At 38.0% G+C, this 18,502-nt stretch overlaps 1 protein-coding gene across 3 annotated transcripts in view; it reads right to left on the bottom strand.

Annotated features, from left to right (window-relative positions):
• The window catches only part of Sulf1 (sulfatase 1), a 175,404-nt gene extending 159,106 nt beyond the window's left edge, over positions 1-16,298 (bottom strand). For all 3 annotated transcript variants that reach the window (XM_005322934.5, XM_078017147.1, XM_078017146.1), the window contains exon 1: positions 15,977-16,298. The gene's annotated coding sequence lies outside the window, so the exon portion shown is untranslated. The remainder of the gene's footprint in view (positions 1-15,976) is intronic.
• Positions 16,299-18,502: the final 2,204 nt, after the last annotated feature.

Raw genomic sequence — 18,502 nt, 5'->3', positions numbered from 1 at the left:
TTGTGTGTGTGTGTAGATGATGAGCATATTTGAGAAAAGACTATAGAAAGTAAAGGGCAGTTATTGCTCAGCAGCAGAATAAAAGAGCTGTAAAGAGTTTAGTAAGAGCTCAGCTTTATTTCTTTCGGTGCTGCTTTTAAGGAATGAAAATGACATGCTTTGTTTTCAGTATAGACAACAAATGAGATACAAATAGGAAATAGGGATGCTTTTTTTTTTTTTTTGGTGCTGGGGTTTGAACCCAGGGCTTTGTGTATGTAAGACAAGCAGCACTCTACCAACTGAGCAATATCCCCAGCCTGAGGGATGCATTTTTAATAGAAATATTCAATGTAGAGGCTTAGTCAAAAATCGTACAAACAGAGTACACTCATGGGCCAAAGAAATAACTTTATAGAACGCTTTTTCTGCACTCACTGCAATAAGGTTTAGCTGCACAAAAAATAGATTATTATTCTGCCACATTATCTTCACAGTCCCCAAAGAATTTACCCTTTCATCAGAAATTGTAATACTGGTAAGCCTGATATTTTTATAATTCTAACCAGATTTGCAATCACATTTTCCAGTGGATTGAAATATGACCAATAACCTAAAAATATGAACAAAAATGCTCTTTTCTCTGTGACATGTTTCTTTCATTGCTCTGAAAATCATAATGGCTTCCTTTAGATACTTAAAACAACAAAAAGCAAATCTAGAACATGTTTGAAAAACAAAGCTATTTTTCAAAAAGTCAAAACCACACTTTATGTGTTCTAAATTAATCTTTTTTACTTTGAGTTATGAAGATGTGTTTCCTTATAGCACAAAATGAAAAATGGGAGTTAATGAGTATGAAATATATTTTTTCTGTGATGATTCATTTAACTTCCTTTACAAATAAATCAATTTTAAATGTTAAGTTATATAGATACATAATTGTATATATGCCCTCTTGTAATTTATTAGGCTACAAAGAATTTTGCTCTTATAATTCTCTTGGAAAAATTCCAGAACCTGAGGAAGCACTTCAAATATTTATTTCCCAGTGAAGTGACGTTATTGAGGGGCAGTTCTGTTATTCCAATGCAATAGATTTCCCTAATATTGATGTATCCGGAAAACTTGGAGTATGGGGCAGATACGTAGGGGGCAGAAGTCAGAAGTTCAGGGGCTGAAGGTGTAGTAGAGCACCTGCTTAGCATGCATGTTGCTCTGGGTTCCCAGCAAAAGTCATGAGTTCTAACACTAATTACTTGAAGATGGCAATCTCTCTCTCAGATTCAGTTTTCTGGTGTACAGAAATGGGACATCTAATTTATGTACACAAATATTGCAAGTTCCAATGATTTAGCTCAAGTGAAAATGTTTTAAAGGGCAATGGTTAATACTGTCATCAGCATTTGAGCAGTATTCCTCTCAGTTTAAAAAATGCCATTTTGAAGAAGTTTCTCTATAATAAAGCTGAGTACTTTCAGATCCTCCATAGCAACAGTGCTAGTTATTTCTGTTGGAATGGATTTTCCAGGAGAGACACATGTGAAAAATAAATGCTTTTTCTTGCATTTGATTCAGTCTCTGTCACTCCTGACAGTGCCTCACTATTCACCAGAGCACACAGCAAGGGAGTCCATTGCCAAAAGGGTAGCGGAGTTCACCTCTGCATGTTCCTGTTAGGCCCTAATGCAAAATGACACATGAACTCACTGCAGTCCCAGTAGAAATTCGTTAACTTGAGCTTTCTGATAAAACCTGAGTTGTAGAACTCTTGTGGACATGACTCAGTGATAGAGCATTTTCCTGGTATCCCTAGGCCCTGAGTTTGACCACCAGCAATCACAAAATAATTAAATAAATAAACAAACAAACAAATAGATAATTTGTAATTTTTTTGGGGGGGGGCAGTCTCTACAAAACTGCTCCTAAGCTTCCTCAGATATAAAATTTACTTCAATGATCTCTAAGGTATACCTTATATGTGTTTCTATGGCATCTTACATGCCTTTCCTAGAATCCCAAATTCTCTATTATTTAACAAACAACACGTAAGATTTCATATATTTGACAGAATGTGTGATAATTCAAAGTAATTAACTTAAAGCCTTTCATCTCTCTTGTTACTTGTCCTACAAAGGAGAATTCCATTCCTAGCAAAGAATTTTTATAATAAATGGAACATGCTTATAATCCCAGCTACTTGGGAGGATGAGGCAGGAGGATCACAAGTTCAAAGCCAGCCTCAGCAATTAGCAAGGTCTTAAGCAACTCAGAAAGACTCTGTCTCAAAACAAAATGTGAAAAAGAGCAGGGGTTATGGGTCAGTGGTTAAGCACCTCTGGATTTGATCCCTGGTTAAAAAAAAAAAAAAGAAAGAAAGAAAAAACAAAGACGATGACCAAAAAAAAAAAAAAAAAGAAAAAGAAAAAATACATACATAAGTATACATATATTTAGGTACCATTGCAAAAAACCCCACAAACCAGGATGATTCACTATGACTTTTACAAGGTGTTTTAATTCAGGCAATGCAAGAGATATTGGACAAGTCTATGTATCTAGCCCTGTCCCTGAAATTCTGGTCTAGCTATAATTTAAAGGTCCTTCAAAACAGAATTGTCACAGTCTCTTCAGTTCAGCTCTCAAAAGAAATTAATTGATAACATAGAATCTCAAGTGACCGGCATGTGAGTGACACCCAGCTATACAATTTCACATCTAATCAAGGAAGATGGGAATTCTAGTTGGACTATTGTCTATTTGAATCTGATTCTGGAAGGAATCCAGCTGGCTGTACTGTAGCCCTGGAGAGCGATGTGGGCAGAAGATGGGGAAAAATTTTGAACCAGAAAATCAGTGGCCAAGATAGTGACATTCACATTGTCAAAAGAGTGCATGGTGTAGCTGTTGATTTGCTGCTGATTAGTTTCCTAAAATTTCTCAATGACTACAATGCAATTTTATATCCCAGTTCTTGGACCATTCAAAGTCTTCTTTGAAGCTATGCTTAATCAAATCACAGGTTTAAAACTCAGCTTCATTTTATTTTATTTTATTTTATTTTGGTATCAGAGATTGAACCCAGAGGCACATAATCGCTGGACCACATCCCTAGCCCTTTTATGTATTTTATTTGAAGACAGATTTCCCAAAAGTGCTTAAAGCCTAAGTTGCTGGGGTTGGCTTTAAATTCATGATCCTTCTGCCTCAGCCTCCCAAGCCTCTGGGATTACAGGTGTGCACCACTGTGCCCAGCTTGCCTTAATGTTTCTAATAAGAGTAAGGAAGCAGTTTGAACAATCTGTGAAGAATAGCAATAAATGCAAAATTGGACATAATGAAGAGCTAATATTATGATAAGATTTTAAGTGGTAAGAGAGCACATAGAAAAAGGAAATTATTGATGATTGGAAGTGTTAGGAGTTTTTCTTTCCAGTGATAGGTGGTGGGATTTGAACAGTTGAATTATGATGGAAGGCAGCCCTAACCCAGAACACACTCTGAGCAAATGCATTGTAGTAGCCATAAGAGATGTAAATTCAGGACATGTTGGACCAGCTTAGCAATGAGCAGAAAGCATGTGGAGAAAGTGGTATGGTCACAGTAGAAACAGTGTGGAGGTCCTTAAATGCTGCTGCTTTATTTAGACTGGATGCTTTAGAAAATTGGAAGACAGCTATTTTAGGGTAGCAGAGTGACATGAGGAAACATTGCTCAGGGGAAGATTACTTTTGCTATGCAAGATGATCTGGAGATAAGGAGATAAAGTACAGAGTTCAATTTAGAAGCATAAAATGATATAGAACTGGATTAAAATCCTCCCCACTTTCCCATAGCATCCTTAGTTTCAAGAATGTGTTATTTATTCAGCTTAAGGGAAGAGCAGAGATTGCAAATAAGTGAAATAATCTAGATTGAGAGAATGGCAGAGGAAAGGTAGAGACAATAGATTGCTCCAAAAAGCTAATCAATTTGCTCAAAATCACACTATTAATAGCAGTCATATTCTGGAATCCAGATTTGGAATGTATTTTCCACTGTATCACTCCTGCTGTTTTTCCTAGCCTATTATTGCCATTATTCAGCAAATTTTATTTCATTGCTGGTCACATGCTTCAGTTTTTAAGTCATGAAAAGTCAAAGACATAATAATTAAAATGTATATTTTGGTTTATTCTTGGCCCGAATTAAAATATGATTTACCTGAAGTCAATGAGGCAGTCCAGGGGTATTGGAAGTTTCTAGAAGGATTGTGACAAGGGCAGAAGCAATTTTAGGAACACTTACACATTCCACACTTCTAAGCCTGTTAAGCGGTGGACCAAAATAGTCGGTTGGTAGATAGCTATTTTTTGTAGTAAAAAGGACAATGAGAGTACAATGATTAAACATAAAATTTTTTGATGTAATTTGTTTTTTCTCTGTTTTCTGTCATATGTGTGTGTGTGTGTGTGTGTGTGTGTGAAGAAAGTGAGGCTGCTAGGTACAGGCACATGCCTGTAATCCCAGTGGCTCAGGAGGCTGAGGCAGGAGGATCTTGAGTTCAAAGTCAGGTCTCAGCAAAAGTGAGGTGCTGAGCAACTCAATGAGACCCTGTCTCTAAATAGAATACAAAAAAAAAAAAAAATGGAGGGCTGGGATGTGTCTCAGAGGTTGAGTGCCCCTGAGTTCAATCCCCAGTACCCTCTCCGCTCAAAAAAGTGCGACTATGACAGAACTTTTTTTGACTACAAGGATATTCTTTATTTCCACTTCTTATCATTTTTTTTCTCACAAGGATGACACTTCTCCAACTCAAGACGTCTCTGTACCTATAAGACAGGTGTAGAAGCTTAGCATGTAGGAGTAGAAATCTGAATTGAAGATTGAATTTATAAATCTGAAATTAAGGAGGTCCGTAATATCAGTTTAAATTTTATTGCATCATCTCCTTACTAGGGCATTTTCCCCCTTGAATTAAGTGAATGCTGTATGAAGAGATGGAGTGCTGAGCTGGGAATCCGAGCCCAGCGTCTCTCCTTGCTGCAGATGATGCTTATCCCTCTATGGCACGTAGGCATGCTATCTTCTGCCTTTGGTTCATTGCACACCATGTCTCAACAATTCAGTTGCCAGCCACTAATGGTTTTCAAATATAAACTGGCTCATGATAATTAAACCCTCGTGCCTGGCAACTTTGAAAAAGAGATTACAGGTGCTGATATTTTGGCTGGCATTTCTCCCTTAGGAACCAAGGAACATGGTTTAGAACACTCGGTTGGGTAAGACAAAACAGGTCAAAATATTCATTAAAAACTTGAATAGAACCCAAGTCCTTTTTTTTTTTTTTTTTTTTTTGTAGAACTAGAGATTGAACTCAGGAGTGCTTTGCAACTAAATAAAATTCCTAGACTTTTTTTATTTTTTCATTTTGAAACAGGGTCTCCCTAAATAGCTGAAGCTGGCCTTGAACTTGCAATCCTCCTGCCTCCTACCTCCTGCCTCCCAAGTTGCTGGATTATAGGTGTGCCCCACCACACCAGGCCCAAGATGCTTTTGAGAAACCAGAATGCTGTCAAGTCTCCATAGTCAATGCTATTCCCACACATTTTCAGTAAGGGAACTATATTTATATTTCAAACCTTGCTGCCTCAGGCTCTATATTCTTCAATCAAGCTATCCTCAACATACAGCAAGAGATCATGACATGGCAAACAGAGTTGTCTACTTCTAATAAAACCATATCGAATCATGAAAACTGCCCCATTAAATTAGACTAAATACTTGAATTAAAAAAAAATGGGTATTCTAGCCAGATGTGGTGGCACAAGTGTAATCACAGAAACTCAGGAGTCTGAGGCAAGAGAATCTCAAGTTCAAGGCTAGTCTCAGCAACTTTTTGAGGCCCTTTGCAACTTAGTAAGACTCTATCTCAAAATTAAAAAGGATTGGGAATGTGGTTCAGTATTCCTGGGTTCAACCCCTAGTACAAAAATCAAATAAATTAATTAGTAGGATATTGCAACGTCGTCAAAGGACAAAGCAAGAAAAAAAAGCAGAAGACTAAAGAAAGCATTCCTGAATCTTAAAATTAAGAGTCATAGACAGGGGAGGTATAGCTTACTAGTAAATCACTTGCCTAGAATATAAAAGGCCATGGGATTTTGTCTATATGCTAATTATCCTAATTTGATCATTACATATTTTATGTGTTTGTCAAAATATCATACTCAACCCCATGAATATGTACAATTATTTTGTGTTAATTTATGATTTTAAAAGAATGATTTGTCTGTATAGCAAAGAGATAAGTGGGTATATCATTTATAAAGTAAGTCATTCATGCATTCTGTAAAAGGATAGCAATCAAACTTTTCCAAGGTAAAACCTGAAGGCTTATGAGCAAAAGAAATTTATATCTAAGTTCATATGTATACACACTTAAATATAAGTATGTTTATATATATTTATATTAAACATATTTAAGGTTCATCTCTTCTTGCCTCCAAACACACTTTAAATTCTATGTCACTCTCCACAAACGTTTCCTTAGTTCAAAGAAGAGAGTTATAGGTGTTTTGCAGACATAGTTTCTTATTCTGACTTGAAAGTTCATTACTTTATCAAAATTAGAGTAACTTATATTTTTTACTTGGCTGACCACTTTTTTCTTTAATCTGAAAAAAAGTTTGTTATAAGGAGGCATGTATCTTATTTTTTAAAAATTGCAATTACATATTTTGTGTCATTTACATATTTTTGTCTAATGCCTATCATTATTATTAGACATTATATAAGGCTTTACCTGTTTAACTTATATTAAACATTAATATACACACATATTTACCCACGTTTGCATTATAAAATTATCCCAACTGTGATCTGAAACAATAAACATTTGTTCCACAATGAACATTGTCACTTGGGAAATTTGTGGGGCTGCCAAACGAAATCCCACTCCATCTGCCATTTTCCCTTAACGTCATCTCTGTCCTCCATTTGACCAGGTTCTGTTACTGTTATTTATTTCTTTATAATGTTTTTTATACCCACTCTTTCCTCATCCTATTGCATTAATGGGAAGAGACAGCTTTTTTTTTTTTTTTTGGTTTGGTTTTAATTTGGGGACCTTTCCAATTATTATCATTGTTGTTGTTGTTTTCTTTTTGTGCTACTAGGGATTAAACCCAGGGCATTGCGCATGCTCCCACTGAGTCACACCCCCAGCCTCCAATTATCTTCGTTTTGTCCTGCCCACATCTCATGACTTAAGTTTCCTAATACATCTGTTGAACTATAAAGCCCAACCTCTCAACTGGCCTTGGTGGTGCATGCCTTTAGTTTCAGTTACCCAGGAGGCTGATGCAAAGGGTCGCTGGAGTTTGGGACAAGCTTGAACCACACAGGGAGACCCCATCTCAAACTAAAGTACAACCTCTCCACGTGATGTGTCAGGACCCTCTAGATTGCTTATGGAAGAAAAGAACACAGAGTGGGATCAAGAAGACCTAGACCCGTTTCCTTCTCTTCATCACACTTCCCCACCCCCTTTTTTTCCTCCTATTTCTTTTTGCCTAAGTGGTTCCTTCCATTATATATTGAAATCATGTTTATTCAGATCCTCCTCCTCCAACAACAACAACAACAACAACAAAATTTCAAAAAAATAATTCTCAGAGCAGGGAATGGTGGCGCACACCTGTAATCCCAGAGACTTAGGAGGATGAGGCAGGAGGATCACAATTTCCAGACCAGCCTTAGCAATTTAGTGAAACTCTAAGCAACTTTGTGAGAACTTGTCTTAGAATAAAAAATAAAAAGAGTTGGGAATGTGGCTCGGTGGTTATGCACCCCTAGGTTTAGTCCCTGGTACAAAAAAACAAAAAACAAACAAACAAAAAAAACCACACACACACACACAAAAAAAAAAAAAAAAAAAAAAAAAAACTATTGGGTTTAATGCCAAGTCTCAAACAGTTTAAGCCTCAAACAGTTCCTTTCTGCCTTGGGTAAAAACAACGCAGTTGTTTATGCACGTACTATGTCAGACGTTGTGTGTTGACCAAATCTCCATTTTATAGAGCAGGAAAATGAGTAAAAGAGAGGGTAAATGAATTGTCTGAGATCTCCCAGTTCAGCATGGAGATGGGTCACTGATCTTATTCATCTGCCTGTGGACTAAAACAAAGTCCTGTCCAGCCCAGTTTCCAGCTCCTCCAATAGGGGGCTCTGTTGACATCTCTTTTATTTAAATAGTACTAATAACTGATTCTTGATCCACAAAATTCTTTGTATTACTATTGAAACGTTTGCATATCTTCCCCTCACAACAACTAATCTTATAAGCCTTCAGGGCAAGGATGGTATCCTATATTATTTTGTATTCCCCACTGCATTAAGATAGAAATATACACACAGGAAGTTCTCAACTATGAAAGGGCTTTGTATGCCTCATACTGTTTTGTTTTTGTTTTTGTTTTTTGTACCAGGGATTGAACTCAGCTGTGCTTAATCACTGAGCCACACCCCCAGCCCTTTTTATGTTTTATTTTGAGACAGGGTCTCACTAAGAGTTGCCTGTACCTTTTGAGTCTGATTTTATTTGGCACACTATGGCCGTTCCTTTGGACATCATCTCCACTGCTGGAAAGTAAGAACTTCAGCTGTTTGGCACTGAGTACATCCCCCACATCTCCTTTACTCATTACAGATATCATATATGAAGAAGCATGTGGTAACACATGTAAAGCCTGTAGGTGTGCTGAATAAAAAAAAAAAAGACTACATAGCCTATGTTTTGATTAATTTGCTATTTTCAAAGCATCTTCCATTCTCTTACCAGCGTGAAGCGCTCAAGAGGAAAAAGGAGAACATGATTTGTAGGGGCCTCTCTTCTGGGATGCAGTTCTTGTAAGATGAAAGTTAAAAGCTGAGGTTTCAAGAATTTCTGGATGCACCACAATGCACATCTGTTTACTAGGACGTTCTATTCAGGGAAAGATTGATTATTGGCAGGTGAAGGTTAAGAGGGAGGCTTTACTTGGGCAGGAAGTCTATTTAAAGAACATGTTATATTATAGAAAGGAGCTTTGGTACTAAGCCATATTAGTGATAGGAGTTGAAGATAACATCCACAGGTGCACATTTCTAAAGTAAATTATCAATAAATACACACCCTATATGCAATTAATCCTCTTTTTTTTCACCACGACTGTTATATTGTTAATTAATAATCCAATCTTCAGTTTTATTTTAAACTAATATAGCAGGTGTATCCTATGAATTGTAACATTATACAACAAAATTGAACAAGAGACAAACTGTATAATTCATGTTCCTCTTCAGTTATTAGGTAGATGCTATTGTTGCTTTGAAAAAAAAAAGGAAGACCCTTAGATTGCATAGTTTTTGGATTTGTTTCATCAGGGAATATGGGAATATTTTCCTGAGTTCTTGAATCTATCTTGTTTCAGTTCCTCTTTGTTAACTATGCAGTAGAAAATTCTACTATTTGAAGGCAAAACAAACAAAAACAAAAAACATGAAACAAAGCAATAAAACTAGTTCACGGCTGAAGGTATAGCTCAATAGTAAAGAGCTGGTTGCTTGGCATGCACAAGGTCCTGGATTCAGTACCCAGCAATGCAAAACTAAACGTTTCTACACCTATAATCCCGATGACTCAGGAGACTGAGGCAGGAGGATAGCAAATTCCAAGCCAGACTAGGCAACTTAGTGAGACCCTGTCTCCAAGAACAAAATAAAAGGTGCTGCCCCAAAACAAAATAAAAGGTGCTGCTTTGTAGCTCAGTGGGGGGGAAAAATCCATAAAACTAGTCCAGTTAATTGTAGCAACAAAACTAGTATCTCACAATGGCAATTTGTAGCTCAAATCAAGATTTGGGTAATGACAACAGAATGGATTACAAGTAAGGAGAAGTAAAATAAATATACAAATTACACATGGGTAGATAAAAATCTACAGAATCAATATCTTAGGAACAGAAATATGCTTGATACGGGATAAGCCAAGTCCCCATCTTACAATGATACACTTCTCTTACAAAAATGTCTAGGCTTGTTCATGAATTTATTGTCCATATGAACTTTAGATTTCTTTTTTTTTTTTTTTTTACATTTAACAAGATCCATCTGGTCTCCTGCCAGGCCTCAAACTCTGTTCCTACAACCAACTCCTAACCTTGTGCTAGAATTTGATTAGTATGACATGAACCTTGCAAATTAATTTTGAGAGACTCTACCTTTGACAATTAAGACTTTACATCCAGAAATATAGTGTTCATTTATTCAACATAGAAGTTTGATGCCAACTACAATTAAACACTGACATGTCTTAAGACTCACATTTTAGAAATGTAGAAATCCATTTTGTACCTGTGTTGTAAAAGGAAAAAAAAAAGGTAGAAGAAAAGATCTTAACGTTAAAGGAAATGTGGAGAGTTCTATTATTTTCAATTAGCAAAGGTTTAATACATTACTACTCAGGATAACACGGATCATATTTATGGAGGGCAAAGTAGATGAGCTTGGCTGCTACAACCAAAGATGAGGTCAAGCAACATAAATGTCAATACTAGTCTTTGAAAGTTCAATGGACAAGTTCATTGGGAAGAGAAAGAAATTTCCAGAAACATTGTGTTGTGCCCCATCCTAGGCAGTTCCATTTTCTTTCCTCTCCTTGGCCTAGTGCAGGTGCAGATCCGATGATCAGGATTGAAAAAAAATAACTTCTGATCTACTCCAAATCTCTGAAAACCGGAATCAAATGACCAGTGTCCAAGAACGTATTTTCCAAAACTTTCTCAATCAACAGTCCTTGTGGGGAAAAGATCCCGATATTTGACAGTAGACGAAGAGTTTGGGAACAGACAAGAGCTTAAAGCTTTTTGTTTTCAGATTTTTATCAAATTTGCTTTGTGGTGAAGGATGGCAAAGGTTCATGTCTTGTCTAAATGGTATTTTGGATTAGCAATCATTTCTGGAAGCTTGACCTGACTCTCCACAGTGGTTTGTCAAGTTATTATTCTTCTCTAAATAACATCCCAGGAAGAAGGAAGAGGAGCACATGATTCTAGATGAATCTACCTCCCTGGTGAGATTGATTGATTGGGTTCTTTGTTCCCCCACAGCACCCTGGGCCAGCCTTGCTATTTATTATCACTAATGGAGGACCCAGGATCATATTCTCCGTGCAACATGTATCAGCCAATGTCCCTACAGATCCATTAACTCAGTTGCTCCAAATTCCTAATTACCAAAATCAGTTCCCTCAATTTCCCTTCCTCTACTCCAGTCCCCTACCTTCAGTGGCAGAAGAAAATGCTAAAGGAAGACACAACATAAATAGATAGAATTAATGATTGACATAACTGAGATGAACACATTCCTGCATCCTAGATCTACATCCAAGCTTCTCTCTCCCCCATTTCCTAGACATCCAATATTGGACACATGCTTTCTTCACAACATTACCAAGGGAAGGAGTCCTATCTCTGTATTACAGAGAAAAGAGCTGAAACTCAGAATGGTTAACTCCCTTGTCCAAGACCACACAGCTAGTGAGAGCTAGTCTCTGGATTAGAACACAGATCTGTTTGAAACCATGGCCTGTACACTCTTGCTCCAAAGTCATATTTAGAACTTTGTATGCTAGAGGAACAGCTAATAGATGTAACTTCTACCATAGTTACAGAGAAATGAAACACACAGGGATTTCACATATAATACTCCAATTTAATTTTGGGCAATAATTTCACATTCTACCTGAGTGGCATTTCCCCTGAAGTTAAAACCTATTGGAGTTTTCATCATTTGTTCCTTTTCTCTCATGAATGGGAAGGAAGGTACAAGAGTCAGTTAATGTTGCCAAACTGGAATAAATAGAATCAAGTACTTCGACAGGATGTTGGGAGTATCCTAGTGAGTTAGACAATCCACATTTATTACTACCTTCTGTAGGGCATAAAAGTGAATCAGGCCCTTCCCTATTATCCTATCTGAGGAGTCAAGGAATAAAAAAGCAAATTATAATTCAGGATAAAAAAAAATAAGGTGATTATGCTAAGCACCATCCAGAGGTAACTAACTAATAGGCAGCACCAAGGGAAGATGACCATCACTGGTCAGGGGAGGCTTGAGGAAGAGTTGGAACTTAAGCAAAAATTTTGAGAGATGAAGAAATAAATAGAAGAGAATGAACATGAGAGCACGTTCCACGTAGGGGTGGGAGTGCAGAGGAATGCACCTATGAAGATGAACTCATTTTACAATCAGCCAGAAAACAGGAGTCGTTAGGGCCACAAGAGACTAGGAAGGACAGGACACGGACTGGAACATCAGCTGGAGGGAAGGTAGGCAGGTTGTGGTGGGGATCTGGTTGGAAAGTTGGGGTCAAGTACCAGAAGGTCAGCACATTAGACTGTAGCTCGGTGGTAGAGGGTGAATTTAGGGTGCCTGAGGTTCAATCATCAGTTTAAGAAAAAGGGGGAGGAAAAGGAGGAGGAGGAGGAGAAGGAGGAGGAGGAGGAGAGAATAAAGAGGACTAGTTAAGGAGGCTGTTTCAATGACCCATGTGTGAGAGCATCGCTGCACTGGGACAGTAGCTATGGGCCAGATGTGGAAGGCATTTTATAAGAAGGACTCAGTATTCGATGACAGATTGGCTGTGGAGGAGAGGGAAATATTAGGGGGAAAAAAATAAATGCTAACAGGCCAATTCCCCTCTCCCCAATTGAGAGCAAATTGAAAATATTTTAAATAGGAAACATATTTCAGTATAAACTTTTTCCATAAAATATCTTCTTTCAACTTCTTTTTCATGGGCCTTATCTAACGTAAAGGTGAATTTACCATATGACCATAGACTTAATTTTATCCATGAGCCCCCTTTCCCCCAAAGTCAATCATGATGATTAAAAATAATAATCTATTTAGAGTCAGCTTTTAAAAAATCTTAATCCCCTTAAATTTACTCCATGCTCTGCACACAAAAGTATTGCATACTGAAAAAAGAACCAGATGTCCGGAGCTGACCCATTGGTTGGCCTCATCCACATAATGGTGGGGAAAATCTTCATACTATGTGTGGCTCAGTATCAGAAATCCTGCTTTATGCATTTAATGAATAAATGTGTCTTAAATCTAAAACCACAAAAGAACCAAACCCCTATTCATCCCTATGTGGCTATGTAATTAGGAGAGGAAATGGAAAGTGTCCTGTTTGCCACTTGTCTTGACAATGACGATGGAAATGGCCACAACAATCTGTCTGACATCATCCTATCGATTTCCTTAGAAGGAAAGAGCCCCTTTCAGTTCCCCGATGAAGGTCCCCACTCAGTCTACCAGGTGCTCTGTCAATACCTGGCTGAGTGGAGGTCAGCACTCCCCTCTATAATAACTTTCATTTTTTTTTTCCAGAACCCCTCTAAGATTTGTCACCTTAGGACACACCTAGAGAGAAAGCTAGAGCAACAGTGCACACTGAGATGGCCCCACCCCCAGCTGTCCCTGGGAAGGGTGGTATCTCCTGTGTTCAAACACTTTTACAGCTGTTAGAATACTGATGGGAACTTCATGTGTGTTACCAGCACCAGCGCTGTCAGGGAGAAAGCAAAAGTCAAACCCAAGTATGTGGAAGTCACCATAAATAAGTCTCTGAATGTTCACCATCTGGAACAGTAGATTTAGATTTTGACTAGAAACTGATTGCCCCGTGGGCACTATCATAAGCAAGTCCTTCAGTTCACCAGATAACTTCATATTACCTTGTTAGGGGGTCAAAAACACAGCTTTACCTCTTCAGGTGTGAATTGATTATTTCACCACACTTTCTTGTTTCTTTCCTTTGTACGATTGATTTTTGGGGGAAGGGTTCTCCCATACTGTCAATCCTGTGTGGTCAGCCCTGTGATTAGTCTAGAGCACCAGGGACATAGGGCTGTTCTAAATGGCACCTTGCCTTTGTTAGAATGCTATTACTTCACATCTCAGGGGGCATATCTAGCCTGTGTGCAGGAAACTTTACTTTTTTCCAGAATTATCTCTGTGGTGGTAGAAAGTGGCCTGGATAGCTAGCACCATACCTGCCTCCTGCTGTAGAAGTAGTTCTGATCCCTATGCCATATCAGTCTGCCTTTCCGTTTTTTAAATTGTTTTAAACCCCAGTTCCATGGTAAAGCCAAAATGGAATGAAAGGAATTCCAAAAGACTTCAGCTTGCGAACTAAGTCCTATTTTGGTTATGTAATATTGGAAATCAGATAATACTCAGCTGGAATTACTGTTATAAATATCTTTTCTCACTGAAGATTTTTCAAACCCTAACCAGAGGACATTCTGAATAATAACGAGGCCCTAAACTAAAATACTGTTTTAATCTTAACTTTTACATTTATCTATTTATTTATTTACTTTATTATTATTTTTTTTTTACAATACTTGGAATCGAACCCAGAACCTTGTGCATGTTAGGCAAGCACTCTACTACAGAACTACACGCCCAGCCCAAATATTAACTTTCTTGAAAAGAGGATTTTAAAAAGTTAACTATCTGGCTAAAAAAAAAAGAAAAAGAAAAGCAAAAAACAAAAAAAGAATAATATATAGTGCAACCTGAAACATCATTTTTCAGGCATCTTTATACAGTTCAATTCTAAAAATTACTAGCCTTCAATCCTGCTATTCAGCCTACTAAACAGCTCCTATTTCAGAATAGCTTATATACAGCATGATTCACACTCCCTCACCTGCAAAGAGTAAGGACCGTGTTGGGTTCGCTACCAAATGTGCAAGTCCAGTAAGAGCAAGAATTCTTGCGCGTCACAGGTATATTATGAACATGTGTGGAAGGCCAAGGTTTGGGTGACAAATCCTCATGGACTCCCCTCATTTGCTCAAACATTTGAAAAGTGAAAATTTCATGTTTTGACATCCACCTGAAAGGCTTTTTTTTTTAACCACAAATTATGCATAGGACATAAACCTCCCTTGTTATATCACTGACAATTTAAACTTGGTGGGTGTTTTGGAGAGAGTGGTCACTTGCACATAGGATGACAATTCACTTTATTCGGCTCAACACCTCCATGACCATTAATTTCCAATGACTAATTTATAATTAAACCCGTTTTGTTTGTTTATAACCAAGTCTGAATATCTTATTTACATTTAATTAGCACTTCAGATAGCCTGTTTAAAACCTATAAACCTAGTGACTTTAATGATCCATTACAGATATGCTACTTAGTTTTCCATGACTTGTAAAACTTTCACAAACAGATCTGCAAATGAATTACCTCCATCTGCTCCCCCTTGCAGCTGCAAGAGGGCTGTGTTAAAGAGCATTTTCCTCCTTCCTCCTCTTCTGCTTCTCTTTCAGCTCCCTGCATTTTTGTTTTAAAGTCTACCTATCCGCTGCTCAGAGGGGAGCCCCTTCTCCTAAAGAGTTTCCAAACTTTACAGTCAATCTCAAAAAAAAAAAAAAAAAAATTAAAAAACCACTTTGCTTCCTCATAAATCAGACACGATCTACCTTGTACCAACCGGTGAACAAAGCATTTCCATCTCTGCCAGCAACTCTGTAACTAGACCTTTCCAAGACTCTTTATGAATTGGGTAGTAAAATGCAACAGTTTGAAACTGCATTCTGACTTTGAAAGCCCAGATCAGTGCTCTCTTGGCCTTGATCATCCCTGACGAGCAATTTACAGTCACTGCTTTGAGTGTAGAGCGGGGATCTTAAAGGGGATCTTAAAGGGCACAAACACCGCTCCAAAAGACATTTTCTTAGCTACACCTTCCAGAGCAAGGCATGAGAAGTGTTAGTTCTGTAAAGACAGCCAAGCATCAAGCTATGTGCACTGTTATCTGTCAGCCGTACAATAGCAGCATTGATAGGACAGCACCAACTGGCTTTGACAAGTGTGCTGTGCTAGCATTCCATTCAAAACTATGGCAAAAGAGAAAGAGACACAAGCATTCAACGTCTTTTACTTTACCTGAAAAAAAGAAAACGGCTTTTCTTGTGGCTGCTGAAAATAAATTCCTCCTCCTTCTTCCCAAAGCAAAGTAGTTGTATTGCCTGCAACTCTCACTTGGAGAAGACCACACAGCTCCGGCAAGGCAGCCTTCCTTCTCTTAATCCCCACTCGAATGTGATGACACACACTAACCCCAACCATCTGTTGAAACACGTCCTCAAGCACTCAGCACAGTGGTGTGTCAAGACAGGCTGCCCAATCCAATTGCTGGGGCTGGGTGTCTCCTACGGATTGGAGGCTGAGGGCAGGGCTGCAACTGGAGGTCTGAGAACTCCCAGTCAAGTAACCTGAGATTTTTCGGAGAGAAAGGATTGCTATAAAAAGAGGAGGAGTGGGAGGTGCTAAAGGGAAGGTAGAGGGAATGAATTATTCTGGTGGCCAGTTGTGCGTTACTTTTCACAACTCCTTGTGCTCCTCCGGGGACAACGGGGACCCTCGGTAGGATGCCCAGAAACACTAAAAATCTTTTACAGCCAATCTATTGAGGGCAATCTTCTCAGCAAGCCACTTCCCCGCCCCCCCCCCCAACCGGAGATAAAAGATTCTTCTTGACATGCTGATAAAGTGTTAAATGTGGGAGTAGTTTGCACTGAAATGTGACATCTACATTTTAAAATCTAAACTCCTACCTTCCTTTGATTAGATCGTGGCTGCCTCCAGCATTCCTGGGAGGGTGCGGGTGTAGGGGGAGGGGGGTGGGGTGCGCCGCTGCCGCTAAGAGCCGAAAACTTCTCTATTGCCACATAACAGCTCTGCACTGTGTGCTGCAGGCTCAAGTTCAGAAATAGTCAATGAAAATCATTTTCATTTCTGCTCATGTAAAATCGCACGCGCTCCCATAGATAAAGGTGGCTTTTTTTTTTTTAATCACTTGCTGCTTTACAGACATCTCTTTGTAAAAGCCCTTGGTACCAGAGGGTTGCACTCTGTCATTGATTATTTTTATTGGCTTCTAGTTAATTGCACTTATAATGTCCATATAGCTCAAGCAGCTCATTAAGAATTTTGCTTTGAAATGTTTTCAATTTTTAGTCATTTCAATACCTCCTTCTTACATGCATTTTTTTTTTAAAGTCCTCTGGACTGTTTTAAAAGAACTAATTACTTTGATAGCAGTCTGAATCAGAACATGGCTTTGTTACAGTGCCTTGAGAAGAAGTCTGGAAATAAATTACTTACAAATCTTATCGTTTCAAAAATTCCATCAGACATCTAAGGGATTTTGATAATCTTAAAGAGAAAATGAGAATTTTAAATACGAACAACTCCCCGACAATATCTGTGGGAAGACAGTATTTTAAATATTACACCTTTAAAATTTTTTTTGAACTGGGAGGAGGATTGCTTGGGGTAAAAAAGGAACACATTAAACTTGTCTAGAGCATCAAAATCTAGACTATAAATAGGTATCCAATATTTGCAGTATCAGTATGTCAAAGAGAATTATTTCAGTATCTAGGAGCATTAACTTGATTAACTTGGATTTTTTCAGGGATTTTTTGCATAAAATTATATTAAGAAACTTAAAAATGATTCCCAGTGCAATTTTTTTGAAGCACAGGATTACAGAATTATTATTTTCATATAGCAAAGTTTTCTTATAACTTCGTTGTAAAGAAGGAGGGGAAAAAAGGGAATCAGAGATTGGAGTCTTGATTCTTTTGCTCAGTTTTTACCCAGAAGTGATTATGAGGTGTCTGTTTCACAATAAATAGTGTATTCACTAAACCACTACTCCTAATCACCTAAATCCAGATACATAATCAACACAAACATTTTCAACAATGGCAAGTGGCAGGGCAGGGCTAAAACTTCCCTGGGGCACCATAAACTTTTAATAGTGCCAATTATTGTAAGGCTCCCCCCCCCCTTTTGTTGGGGGGCGGGTGGGGGCAGGCAGTGGCTAATCCAACCAGACCTGTGTCTGGAAACCTGGATTACCTCAACTGCATAGATTTTGAAGACCCCGGAGACATTATTAAGGTAGTTTGCATTCTCTTAAACTCTAAATTGAGTTACAAAAGTAAAACCTAAGAAATTGTGAAGGTGTTAAATCAATATGTTTTATCAACCGGGAGCTTGTAACTCACCTTCTAAAAGACATTTCCCAAATGGGCCTGGCTCTGACCTACAGTTATTGTTTAAAAATGTTTTTTTTTTTAATTTGTTTAACAACATTGTATCCTATTCTTAATTGTAAACCTTTTCATTAAATCTAAGTTTCGACTTCTCTTTTATTGATAACTTCAGCTACTGACCTTGCTAACCACTCTCTTTAAAATACAAAATATAAGTCTACAAGAGATCCTGGCCATTTGCTCTGATTGCAAGGCTTGCTCTGGGCATTGGCTGTACATGCCACCTTTCAAAAGTGTTGTAAAATGAGTCCACAGACACATTTTTGTTGTTGTTGTTCTGAAATGCTTTTGTTAGGGAAAAAATCAACTCAAACCAAAACCTGAAGCTGGTGCTGCAGGATAAGAT

The sequence above is a fragment of the Ictidomys tridecemlineatus genome, chromosome 7, assembly GCF_052094955.1.
Source record: "Ictidomys tridecemlineatus isolate mIctTri1 chromosome 7, mIctTri1.hap1, whole genome shotgun sequence".
Taxonomy (NCBI): Eukaryota; Metazoa; Chordata; class Mammalia; order Rodentia; family Sciuridae; genus Ictidomys; species Ictidomys tridecemlineatus.
The sequence above is the reverse complement of the archived record's forward strand: the minus strand, read 5'-3'. Positions and strand labels throughout refer to the sequence as shown.